Source organism: Mus pahari, chromosome 4, assembly GCF_900095145.1.
Source record: "Mus pahari chromosome 4, PAHARI_EIJ_v1.1, whole genome shotgun sequence".
NCBI classification, from domain to species: Eukaryota; Metazoa; Chordata; class Mammalia; order Rodentia; family Muridae; genus Mus; species Mus pahari.
Genome location: NC_034593.1, coordinates 125,228,452 through 125,242,068, shown reverse-complemented (window position 1 = coordinate 125,242,068; position 13,617 = coordinate 125,228,452). Strand labels below are relative to the sequence as shown.

At 42.4% G+C, this 13,617-nt stretch overlaps 1 pseudogene; it reads left to right on the top strand.

Moving 5' to 3' along the window:
• Positions 1–5,307: 5,307 nt before the first annotated feature.
• LOC110320898 overlaps positions 5,308–13,617 on the top strand; it is a 69,522-nt pseudogene continuing 61,212 nt past the window's right edge.

The window sequence follows — 13,617 nt, the reverse complement described above, 5'->3', positions numbered from 1 at the left end:
GGGGGGGGGACCGATTATCATTGTGGATTCATGTTTCCGGAAAGAAAAACAACACAAGACTCTTTGAACCAGTTTGTAGTTGCTAAACAAATTCTGACCATCTCTGTACCTCTGGAGAACTCAGAAAGTGATGTAAAGTTTAAGATGGAGTACGGGAAGGAGTCGAAAGGGCTGAGTCAACCTCTATGCATTATGTACTGAGCCTGTGAATTAATAAATGCTCTAGAGAAGCCAAATTTCTACATTAAGTAAATAGGACAGGAAAGCGCATCCACGTAGCTCCCAGTTTGCTGTGCACCAGGAACCCTTCTATGAAATCACACGTGGGAAGCCTTTCACGGAATGCCTGGCACAGGGTAACTGCCTACAGGGTGGGTGGCATCCATTGTGATGCTAATGATCGATCCCTCCGGAAGGAAGGAAGGAAGAGTGCTCCAGAGGCCTGCCAGGACTGTGATTATCCTCATTATGGATTTAACAGAGCAGGTTGCACAGACAATTGTGCTTTGTTTGACAATTAGATAGGTGGTTTTCCGGAAGATCAGTAGGAGGCGTTGGCTGTGAAAAGAGTCCAGAGACAGGAGGAGAGGTGTAGCTTCCAGCTTCCAGCATCTCGCTTCCCTTCCTGTGTCCTCCCATGCCAAGGCCAGCATGGCTGTCTCAGGTACTGGTTGAAGAGGGGTGGGAGAGTCCTGAAGGCGCTCTCCACCTGCTCCTTGCCCACAGTGAAAATAAAATCGGAATTTCATAAGTGAAAAGAAATAAATTTCAAGCCCATGCTTTTAAAGATTTTTTTTTTTTTTTTGGCCAGTTTAGAAATTTTTATCACCGTTCCACTGGAAAAAAAAAATCACATTTTGAAGCACTTCAAAGGGCTTGAAAGTAAATAACCAGTGCTCACGGGAACATGTGTGCCTGCCACAGGCTAGCAAATCTGCCGACCTGCAGGGAAGAGCCCAGGTCTGATGGCCTTCATGTTTTTGAAGTAGGCTACATGTTTTGAGGCTAGCATTTACAATGAAACACTGAAGGACTGAATTGACAGAGGACAATTAAAATCATTATAGCAGATATTTTCCAAAATTTAGTGAGGACAAATGATCATCTGAGAGAGGCAAACTTTTTGCAAATTCCTGTAATTCATGCAACATATCTCTCAAAAAAGCACATATGAGTTCTCTGGTACACCAAATAAATAGCACAGTATTCATGTGGCCACACAGTGTGTTAGGGAAATCAGCTTTATAGAAACTGAAGTTTCTGCTTATATTCTGTAACAAATGGTCATGTGGTATAGGTCAAATCTTAACTGGAGAAATACGAGTCATCTTGTTTGGGAAAGATCTTTTCTAAGCAGGTCAGTGACCCCCCTACAGGTATGGCCTAGCTTAAGGAGATGAACTAGCCAGTCAGGTTATCACTTTTGTAAATTGTATGAGGGAAGTCTGGATCCTGTCTTGGGTTTTTAGTATCATTAATAAAATAATTTAAGAACAGACTCAAATGGAAACACAATAGCAATTTTTTTTTTATTAGAGTTTAAAGGAAATGGGGAGGGGTAGAGAAGGGAATAGTAGGTAACAAGTCATCTGAAGAGAGAAACAGGAAGATGGGGGATTGCTTAATGAGGATGGGGAAGAGATAGATACAGAAGTAAAATAGCAGTAAGGATGTCTGAGAGGGTCCTAAGGAACCAGACTACCAACCGTTCACCTAAAAATGCCCACAGTACACACACATGCATATTAAAATTAAATAAAAATCCCTCATTTGGGCTGACAAAGTTCTTCCAAAGAGCCATAGACTATCAAACAAAAACTTCAACACCAGACATGAGAAGCCCCCTTCATGAGTTGTTGATTAGGCTTGTCCAAGAGACTCTCAAGATGCTAGAGGCTATTGCTACTGTGATTGCCCTTGGTTGCCATCCAAAGATGGAAGGTAAGTCTCTACTGCTGAGAACACCATGCACTTAGGACCCAGGGCCCAGAGGTCACTGAATTAGGACTGATCTGAATATCCCTTCCTTGAGGACAAGCTCTCATGGTAGAAGAAGGTGCCAGGCAAGATTCCAGAGGAGGAAAGCAACCAACAGCCCACCCCAGCTGTGATGCCTAGGAACCACAACAGCACCCAGCACGGTACAATAACCCTATTGGTATAGTAGTGACACCAATACCTCGGTGATAACACACAGCTTTACTTGGATGTAAGTCCCATTCAACAAGAGGTAAGCCATGCCTGGTATTAGTACTATCCAAGTGAAGTCATAGATTTTGGAAAGAACCTACAACCACCACTTTAAACCAGTGTAATCCCTAGCTACATTCTAAATATTTGTTCTTATATCCATTGATAAGTATTGCCTTTATCCCTTATCAAGGAAACATCTCTTTGCAACAGAGACATTATAGAAAACTACAACCAATCAAAATGCAGAGTTATGGAAGCCAGTTCCAATGAGTATAACTACAAACAACTCCTACACTCAAGGCTTGGGAGATATCAGGGATGGAGTGGTGGAAACGTTCTAAGCCTAGAGGAACAGGAAGTTTTCTATGAGAAACGTTCTAAGCCTAGAGGAACAGGAAGTTTTCTATGAGACTGTGTTACCTAGAAATGTCATGACTGTCTAACCATGACCTGAATGAGGATGACACTAACAGATATGCTAACACGGAATAAGGAAAGATCCTTACACCTCAACTCTTTACAAAAAACTACAAGTAACTAAGGAATGCCAACAGTGGAAGAAACTGTCTTCCCCAGGGAAGAGTACACTAGTTGGTTATCACATGATACTAGTTGGTTATCACATGATACTAGTTGGTATCAGAACATGATCAGTCCTGAAAATGTATGTGTATACAGTAACATTAGACAGACTAAGCAGGTTGTATTTTATATTTAGAAACACACACACACACACACACACACACACACACACACACACACACACGCGTGCGCGTGAACCACCACCACCAATTAAAGAAAAAGATCTTGAATTTGAAAGAGAGCAAGGTGGAGGTACACGTATTTGGAGCAAGGAAAGAAAAGGGGGAAATGTAATTATATTGTAGTCTCAACAAGTAAAATATTATTAAATAAGGAGAGTTCCTAGGGCCAGCTGTGACTCTGAACAGCTGTCTGAAGGCGACGGGGAGAAGTAAAGAAGACATGCTGTGTAAGCATGGAGGACAGACACAGAGCACACAAGCAGCCACACAGTGGGCGAGGGAGGCCTTAAAGAAAGAGTAAGAAAACCCAAGATGTCGGGAAGCCCAGAGTGTTAGAGAAAGCATGCTTAGAAAAAGAGAGTAGGAGAAAGCAAAAAGTTATATTTTCATGAATAATTCAGAAAAGCATGCAGACTTGCAAGCAAGCCCATCTGTGCCCTATGAGAGGCTGAATTTAAAGGGCAAGGATTTTGAGATTAAAAAGTACAGTATGTCATTAAAGGGGAAATTATTCTGCCCATCTCTTCAGCATGGTTTAAGGCCAGGACTTCTTAGGAGATGGTCTCTTGACCAGGTCAGTCCTCTGCTCCCACTGGAACATCTCAGTCCAGGAATTCTGTTCTCTTGACCAGAAGTTTTTCTTAAGGGGCCTTTCTTTCTCCTCTAGCAGAAATATCTGACTAGAAGCTGCAGTGGGGGTTCAGCATCATAAACAAAACTCAGTATGCTGACTTTGATGCTGAGACCATCATAGGCCCATGGAAACTGAGCCAGTACCTGACTGCAAGGTGAGCTGGGAGTCTGCGTACAGAAGAGTCACAGAGTCCGTAGCATGTGGAACCCCAGGAAACTGCATCCATCTTTGCTTTTGTCACTAGGTTTCTCTCAGACACTTATATCACATCTCACTTGCGTGCTAGGGTGAATCCCTTCAGTCAGTGGGAGTCCAGCCTTGCTCCCCTCCCCAACTTCATTTCCTGCATCTTGCCCCCAGTCTCTCACCAGCTCATGTTTGGAACAAGTTCTGCTTAGCATCTCCTACTCATTGGCCCTCTTACTGCCTGCACTCTTTGACATCCTTCTGCCAGCTCTTTGTGTATCCTTCTTGACATCTTGGTTTACCCTCCTATCCCCAGAGAGGATGCGCTGATAACTCCATCTCCAAGGTGGTACCTCATTTGTATTTAATCATCCTACCTGTTCACTTCCCCATTGGTCCTAGGCACCATAGTGACATTGATTCCTTTCCATTGCTGATGTCTCTTACTGAAGGGCTAGTGCCATGCAGACAGGCTCCTTGTTTGGTTTGTCCATTGCAACTTCTTGGAGACCATTAGAGTTCAGTAAAGAGACGTTTGATGAGTGGGGTCTAGAGCAGTTTTTCATGTTCAGGCTCTTCGGCAGACAGACCTAACCACTATGGGATTTTTCTGTGTCCTTGTGGGATGCTTTGCTTTGTTTTGAGCCAAAATTCCACTATGCATCCCAGCCTTGGCTGTGGGCTCATAATGTAGCCCAGGCTGGCTGTGAATTCCTCGACAATCCTTACACCTCAATGTCATTACAGATGTGTGCTACCAGGCTCATCAAACAGCCTCTTTTTGCCCATGCAAGTTTGACTGTGAGCTCTGTCCAACAAACGTGTGTTTTGACAAATACAGCGCCCGCCCCCAAGTTTATATATAATCCTGGTTGAAAATTTTATGAACAATTATAGAAGTATTTTCCCAAATAAACACCGTTGCATGGAACACTGCTGTGGTAAGCAGCTGGAGGCGAACAGCCTCCTGAAGAGGAAATACACAATTGCTCATTGGCCAATGTAGAACAGCCTGCATTTGGCATATGGTACAGATTTGGGTGTTGGTGTTTCAAAGTTGTTTGTCTGAATATTTTTGTGTGACGTCCATACCCTCAAGGCTTTATGTGTCAAGCTAACCTGACACAGTCCTATCTTATTTGTACCAGTGTCTGTTTTTCTCGAAACAGCAGCGGTTTGTGTAGAAAACAACCGAAATGTCTGGGTTATTGTTGATACTTTTTTTTTTCATGTTTGCTTATGTATTTATCTTTTTTTTTTTTTCTTTTCTCTTTGAGACAGGGTCTCTGTATATAGTCCTTCTTGGCCTGGAACTCATTGCATTATCCAAACTGGCCTTGAACTGGGTCTGTTTCTGCCACAGAGTGCTGGGATTAAAGGCAAACACTACCATGCACAGCTGATTCATTTTGTTTTGAATATAAGGCACATAAAGTCATCTTACCATTTAGTCCTTAACAATTGTTTTCCTTTTTTTTTTTTAAACTATCTTGAAGAAGAGCTGGAACTATAAGTAGCCCGTTAGACAAGATGTTAAATGCCTTCAAGGGCTCGGACGAGCGAGCAGCAAATGCTGGTGTGAGCTATACTTAGTTGTTTTCTACACAAATCAACATTCATTATGTATTAATAAAAACTGCCCATGCAGGATGTGCAAAGAAATCCAAGGCCTGGTGACATAGGCCTGCAAGTTCAACTACTTAGGAGGCTGAGGCAAGTGGATCGAAAGTACAAGGCCATCATGGGAATTGTATTGAGAACCTTTGTTAAAACAGAAATCAAAACAAAGGCTGAGGGTGTAGCTCAGTATGTGAGAGGCTTTCAATTCAATCTCAAAACTGGAAAAAAAAGTAAGATTTTACAAAGTGGGAAAACTGTCTCTGTACCCTCGTCTAACAGTTTTTCTTAAAGACACAGAATGTGTTCGGAAAGTTGTAGACAGGAAAGGGATTTTTCTTTCCCACTGGGGTGTGGGGTGTGGGATGTGGGATGTGGGGTGTGGGGTGTGGGGTGTATAAGTGGGGAAAGTGCTTCTTTTAAAACTCAAGTCTAGAAAGAGGAGTTTTGAGAGGGGCGAATCAAAGTTTCTTTGTGTCGCCTGGAGTTTAGAGATCCACGGGAGACTAAGGGTTGAGATGATGATGTCAGCCAGAGCAGGCACGTATGTCTGCAGAATGAGAACTGTAGTTGGCACCCAGCAACCGCTAACAGATGTGAGAAGAATGAGTAAGCCCAATGGGCCAGGAAAACTCTACCAAGGGTAGGTAGGTGGAAGGCGTGTGTGTTGTGGGAAAAATTACTTAGGTTTCTGACCCACCTTAGATCATTTAGTTCCCAAATAAACGACACAAAACCTTTATATTTATAAAGGTTTATAATGCACTAGAGCTGGGCAGGTATCAACCCTGTGTGCTATTTTCTCTATTTCCCTGCCAAATCATCCTGCGATATCACTTACCATGTTCCGCCTGAGCCGCTCCTACTCCAACAGGCCGAGCTTCATGGCCATCGCTCACCATCCATCTACCCCATGGTGACTTCTTCCTTCTTCATCTCCACTCCTGCCTTTGCTTCTGACCACAAGCAGGGGGAACTGAAGTCCTGCCTACCCCTCTTCTGTCCAGTCACAGGCTATAGACATCTTTATTTAGCCACTAATTTCAAATAAGGAGCAAGGTTTGCACCAAAAAGGTAGCATATGTTTGAATTCACTAGTCTTAAGGCAATTGCGTGTGTGAGTGTGTGTGTGTGTGTATTATTATTAGCATTGTCTGCAGGAGCATGGGTAAGGGACTGTTTACCGTGAGACAGTGCTCCGTACCACAAATGAAAATGTCCTTTTCTCATGAATCACCTTTAATCACACAGAAATCTTCAGGAAATTGGGGGTTGGGGGGACATGGCCTCTCCACCTTCTGTGTCAGGGTGCTCATGGGTCAGCCCTGTGTGGAACTTGTGCACACACAATCACAGTGCTGTGCTGCTCAGATCTCAGAACTTCAACCATGGCTTCCCTCACTCCTGACTCTCAGGTTCTTTCTGCCCCATCTTCCATGATGTCCCCTGAGCCGTGGAGGTGACAGAGAGGACTCATTTATGGCTGGCATTCAACAGCCGTTTAGTCTCAGTACGTTGGCAGGCTGTCATCAATTTTCTTGATGAAAGTCATTCTGACTGTGGTACGTTGAACTCTCAAGGCAGTTTGAATTTGCGCTTCCCTGATGGCTAAGGATGTTGAACACCTTTCCAGACATTTATTGGCCTTTTCATTTCTTTCTCTGGAAATTTCCTGTCCAGCTCATTAGCCCATTTATTGACCAGATGATTTGTTTGCTATTGAGCTTTTGAAATTATTTGTGAGACTTGGAATTATAAACCCACTTGGAGTCCATCTCCTCATTCTACTGATTGTTTCCTTTGCCTTGCAGAAACTCTTTAATTTCATGGATCCCATTTGCCAACTTGGCTTAGCTCAGGCTTCCAACGAGGTGAGAGAACAACATAACCAACTTGTGGAAGAAAAGATTTATTTCGTCTTACAACTCTCAGGCCATACTCCATCACCAAGGAGGTTAGGGCAGGAGCTCAAGGCAGAAACCTGGAGGTAAGAGCAGATGCAGGGGCTGGAGGTAAGAGCGGATGCCGGGCTGGAGAAATGGCTTAGTCAGCAAAGGCTAGGCTTGCAACCAAACATGTAAGAACTGATGTGCAGCCATGAGGAGTTCTGCTTATTGGCTTACATCTCATAGCTTGCTCAGCCTGGATTCTTTTGTTCCACTTGCCCAAGGGTAGCACTTCCCCCAGGGAGCTTGTCATTCCTGTATCAATTAGCAATCAAGAATTCCCCATTAACTTGGCTATAGGGCAAAGTCTTTGATGAAGGCATTCTCTTGAATGAGGTTTCTTTTCCCTTTTGAGTCTAGCTTGTGTCAAGTTGACAAAAATCTAACCTGGATACAACTCTTGGGATCATCTTCTGTGCTGCCAGAGTCCTTTCCAGAAAGTCCTCACCTAAAATAGTTTTCAAGTATATCTGCGTTCTTCTAGTAGGTTTAAGGATTCAGGCCTTTAATGTATTTTTTTTTTCTCTCTACATTTTGGATTGATTTTTCTTAAATAGGGAGACATATGGATCTAGTTACATCTATAGGTGGACATTTTGCTCTCCCAGCATGAGTTTGAGGAAGCCATGTTTTTAAAATGTTTTTGACACTTCGATGCATTCCCGTAGTTGAGTAAGTTTATACTGAGATCCAGGTCTAGCATAGTCCATTGGTCTATGTGCCTGTTTTGTTTCTGTGGCTTTCAGCTGAGATCCGTCTTTAACATTAAAGATTGCTTTGTCTATGTAGCAGCTTCTTGAAGACATTGATTTTAGAACTTTTTTTTTTCTAGTCTTAAGAATTTTCTTGGGTAGTATGTTGAATCTGTGGATTCTTTCTGATACCGTAATATAGTCATTTTTACAATATTGTTGAATATTTATAATATTGTTGACTCAGCCAACCCAGGAGCTTGTGGAGTCTTTTTTATCTTCCAGTGTTATCATTTTAAAGATCTCCATCCAGCTGATTATGTGCATTCCTGGGTATTTTATCATTGTGAAGCCATTGTGGACGGGTCTCTCCTTTGATTTCTCAGTGTTTGTTTTGATCTGTAGAAAAGGCACCAGTTGTTATAATGTTGATTTGCATCTAATCTTGTAACACGCACATTCAGCTTCCAGCCCAGCACAGTTTGAAATGTGTTGACAGAGACTACCGTTTGCCTGTTCCTTCCTAGCCTGTGCCCCTAGTCATTCATCTCAGATCCTCCTAGCCATCATCATGACATCAGTCATGAAGGAAGAGTCCCCACGAATGAAGGCAGAACAAAACCAGCGTTTCATCGTTTCATCGGCAGGCTGCTTACCCGTCTGTGGTCATCTTGCAGCCAACGAATCAGCTCACCACATCTGCAGCCTGCAATCCCATGGGATGACTAAGTGTAATTATTATTATTTAGTTGTATTTCTGTTTTGATGACAATTATGGGTATAGCTAATAAGAGGAAGAGAAAGCATTTAGTTTAAAAAATTTGTTATACTTTCATTTACTTATTTAGTATATGAGTTTGTATGTGTTACATGCGTGGAGGTCAGAGTCTCCTTGTGGGAGCTGCTTCTCTTACCATGGTTCTGGGGATTGAACTCAGGCTGTCAGACTTGGGGTTCCCCATAGAGCCATCCCGTGAGCCCTACAAGTTTTCAAGAGCTCAAATTTCCACACAGGTGTAGGATCCTATGTTAAAGATATCCTTTCCACACAAGGGCATTACACACTTGTCTTAGTCAGGGTTTCTATTCCTGCACAAACATCATGACCAAGAAGCAAGTTGGGGAGGAAAGGGTTTATTTGGCTTACATTTCCATACTGCTGTTCATCACCAAAGGATGCAGGACTGGAACTCAAGCAGGTCAGGAAGCAGGAGCTGATGCAGAAGCCATGGAGGGATGTTCTTTACTGGCTTGCTTCCCCTGGCTTGCTCAGCCTGCTCTCTTATAGAACCCAAGACTACCAGCCCAGAGAAGGTCCCACCTACAAGGGGCCCTCCCCCTTGGTCACTAATTGAGAAAATGCCTTACAGCTGGATCTCGTGGAGGCATTTCCTCAACTAAAGCTCCTTTCTCTGTGATAACTCCAGCTGTGTCAAGTTGACACAAAACTAGCCAGTACAACACTCAAGTGCGGTTTAGGTTTCAAAAGACTCCAGATCATACTGCTGCTCAGTAGCCCATTGCTCATCAGGGCGATGTCTCCTTTTGTTCAGTTCCTCTGCTCACCTGACCTCAGCCTCATCTCCCAGTGGTGCAGACTGGTGCAGCAGAATGCCTTCCGGCTGAGACGGCTGGTGAAGTGTTAGCATTCACTAGCGACAGTGGCCGTTACACACAGATGGCAAATTGTGGCCATCTTGCAATACACTTCTCTAATCATCTTTACAGATGGAAAACATGATGATGAAAATGGAGAGACCAGCTCTAAAGCACAGGAAAATATGTTCCAGCAGCTGCGTTCCCCAGATGAGCTCCACCAACTTATGCATCCTCATCACCGAGTCGTTTTCATCTCTCCCCTCAAGGTAGCCCTCTGCTTTCCAGGTTTCCCATGTCTCTTTCTGTACCAACTAACTTTCTTTTTCTGGTTTGGAAATCCTTACTATGTACTTAATCACTAGTTTAAAAGGAAAAAAAAAAAACCTAAGAGGCAAACCTTACAGATAAGGGGCTGCAGAGTACTTGCCTGCTATGTTTAAAGCCCTAGGTTTGATCCTGAAAACTGCATATCACTGTATTAAAAAAAAAATCACTCGATTAGCAGGTAACACTAAAAAAATGATGAAAATTGGGCTACAGGTGAGCTGGGTATTTAGAGCCAGTGTATGCCTGTCCCCAGCTTGTCCCCACCATGTCCTCCTTTCTCCCCTCTTTCCTGGTTTCACTGCCATCAAACTTTTTAAAAATCATTCTTTCTTTGGAAGATTCTGGGATGCATTTTATAAGGAAATGTTTACCTTTTAAGAGAGGCCCAATTTGAGGCTTTTAAAAGCCTCCATTTGCTACTGTTGTTTGTTATTTCACAGACCTTAAATAATAACAAGGAGAAAATGTCACCAGAAACTAATTTCATTTTGTGTCCGTTGTTCTGCATCTCTTGAATGTTTCTTATTGTCATTTCATTTGCTCTCTGTTGCATTTCAGATAAAAATTGTCATATATATCATCATCTTTTTCATTGATTACAAATCAAACAGCAAAATTAATGTTATCTCAGAGTACCCAGAAAGAACTCATTAAAATCCCATGATACTTCTTGAAGCTTTATTTCCTTTTATTATCACACACAGGTGTTAGCCTGGCTTTCTTTACTTCCCACAGATAAGTCTCCACCAAATATACCACATTCCAAATATCCCAAATCCCATCATTGAGAGATTTGAAGCCTTTCCTCTCAAGCTGAAATACATTTTGAAATAAAATCTTTCACTGACTTGAGAGTCTCTTGACCCTGTACATTCCTCTTTGATGTCACCCCATCATCTTCCAGTGACCTGCTGAGATAGCTTACAAGTCATAGTGCCCTAGTCCATTCAAAGAAGGGTGAGGTTGTATGTAATTTTAAAAACATGCTTGCTCCTTTGCCTGGGGCTGCGCTCTCTGCTTAGTTCCAAGATCACACTACCACCAGTCCACTCTCCTGACTTAGCTCCACCAATCGCTAGCTGGTGCCTTTCCCAGGAGCTCAGTCCAAGCTCTGACCTCTCCGGGTTTAGTTCTGAGATCTTGAGATGAGCTGCCGCAGGCCTGACTCCCAATTTGCCTATTCCTGGGTTAGCTTTGCCAAGCCACCACCAACCACCCTGTCTTCTCTCTTTATCCTGCTCACCTTTGTTCTGTGAAAGAAAAATTCTAGACTGCTTTTTTTTGGTTAAAACTTGCCAGATAACACAAATGCACGGCAAAGAATTTCCTGCCCTAACCTTATCAGCTAGCAAATCAGCCATCTATTGGTGGCAGAGGTCTCCATTTCCAGCCACCCAAGATCAATCTTTCTTATTTATTTATTTATTTATTTATTCATTCATTCATTTTTTGATATTTTCTTCATTTACATTTCAAATGCTATCCCCAAAGCTCCCTATACCCTCCCCCACCCTGCTCCCCAACCCACCTACTCCTGCTTCCCGGCCCTGGCATTCCCCTGTACTGGGGCATATGATATTCACAAGACCAAGGGCCTCTCCTCCCATTGATGGCCAACTAGGCCATCTTCTGCTACATATGCAACTAGAGACATGAGCTCTGGGGGGTACTGGTTAGTTCATATTATTGTTCCACCTATAGGGTTGCAGACCCCTTCAGCTCCTTGGGTACTTTCTCTAGCTCCTTCATTAGGGGCCCTGTGTTCCATCCAATAAATGACTGTGAGCATCTACTTCTGGCATAGCCTCACAAGAGAGAGCTATAGCAGGGTCCTGTCAGCAAAATCTTTCTGGCATATGCAGTGGTGGGTTTGGTGGTTGTATATGGCCACCCATGATCTTACATGGTTGTTGCATGCCTCTCATTCCAAAGCCTGCTGAAAAGCCCTTCCCTTTCCCTGCATCCCTCTCTTCCTTCTGGGACCTGGAAATCCCACCTTTTCCCCTTCACCCAGCAATTGGCTCTGGCCTTCTTTATTGAGCAAATAAAGAACCAAATAGGAAACCATATTTTAGTATCAGCTCCTCCCCCTACAGGGGCAAACACTCTTATTCTGAAAGGGTTATACAATAAAGCATTAGCCATGTTTACACATACAGTGATCTCTTCTTAGTATGGATTTCATAGAAAACACTAGTAAAAGAGCTGGGCAGAGCTCAGTGGTAGAGTACCTGCTGGATATATGTAAGGCCCCGAGTTCAACCCCCAGAAGCACCAAATCAAACCCTGGCAGATGGAAATGGTGTGCAGAGATGGTTCCATGATCCTATTAGTTTTCCAGGAAGCTTCTAGTTGGGATCTCGAAGCTGTTTTTTCCTAAAGTCTGGTTATACCATTTTTTTTTCCTTTAAATAAGACAGCTCATTTTTGTTAAGTATTTAACAAGCAACAGCAATAAGACACATTTTATTTCCAAGTCAAAGAAACAACAGAAAGCCTACAAACTCATGAAAATTGAACAATTGATGCTGAAAAAGCCTTTGTCAAATCCAACACCCCTTCATGTTAAAAGTCTTAGATAGATCAGAGATACAACATGCATACCTAAAATTATACAGCAAGCCAATAGCCAACTTTAAACTAAACAGGGAGACACATAAAGGAATTCCACTAAAACCAGGTCTAAGACGAAGCTGTCTATTCTCTCCCTATCTTTTCAATATAGAACTTGAAGTTCTAGCTAGAGCAATCAGAAAACAAAAGGAGATCCAGAGGGTACAAATTGGAAAGAAAGAAATCAAAGTATTACTATTTGTGGATGGTATGATAATATGCATAGTGACCCTAAAAATTCTATCGGAGAACTCCTATAGTCGATAAACACCTTCAGCAAAGTAGCTATATGCAAAATTAACTTAAAAAATCAGCAGCTCTCCTTTATACAAATGATAAATGGGTTGAGAAAAAAATTAGGCAAAGAAAATCCTTTATAATAGCCACAAATACTATGAAATATCTTGGTGTAACTCTAACCAAGAAAGTGAAAGATCTGTATGACAAGAACTTCAAGTTCCTAAAGAAAGAAATTAAAATATTAGAAGACAGAAAGATTATCCAAGCTCATGAATCGGTCAGATTAACATAGTGAAAATGACTTTCTTACCAAAAGCTATCTCTAGATTCAATGCAATTACCATTAAAATCCCAATACATTTCTTTACAGACCTCAAAGAGCAATTATCAACTTCCTTTGGGAAAAAAGAAACCCATAGCTGAAACGATCCTGAACAATAAAAGAACTTCTGGAAGAATCACCGTTCCTATCTCAAAGTGTTCTACAGAGCAACAGCAACAAAAACTGCATGGCATTAGTACAGAGACAGAGAGGATGATCAATAGAATTGAATCAGAGACCGAGAAATAAACACACACACCTATGGACACTTGATTTTTGACCAAAAAATGCAAAAACAATACAATGGAAAAAATAAAGCATCTTGAACAAATGGTTCTGGTCTAACTGGGTGTCTGCATGTAGAAGAATGAAAATACATCCATATTTATCACCTTGCACAAAACTCAAGTCCAGCGCCGGGCGTGGTGGCGCACACCTTTAATCCCAGCACTTGGGAGGCAGAGGCAGGCAGATTTCTGAGTTC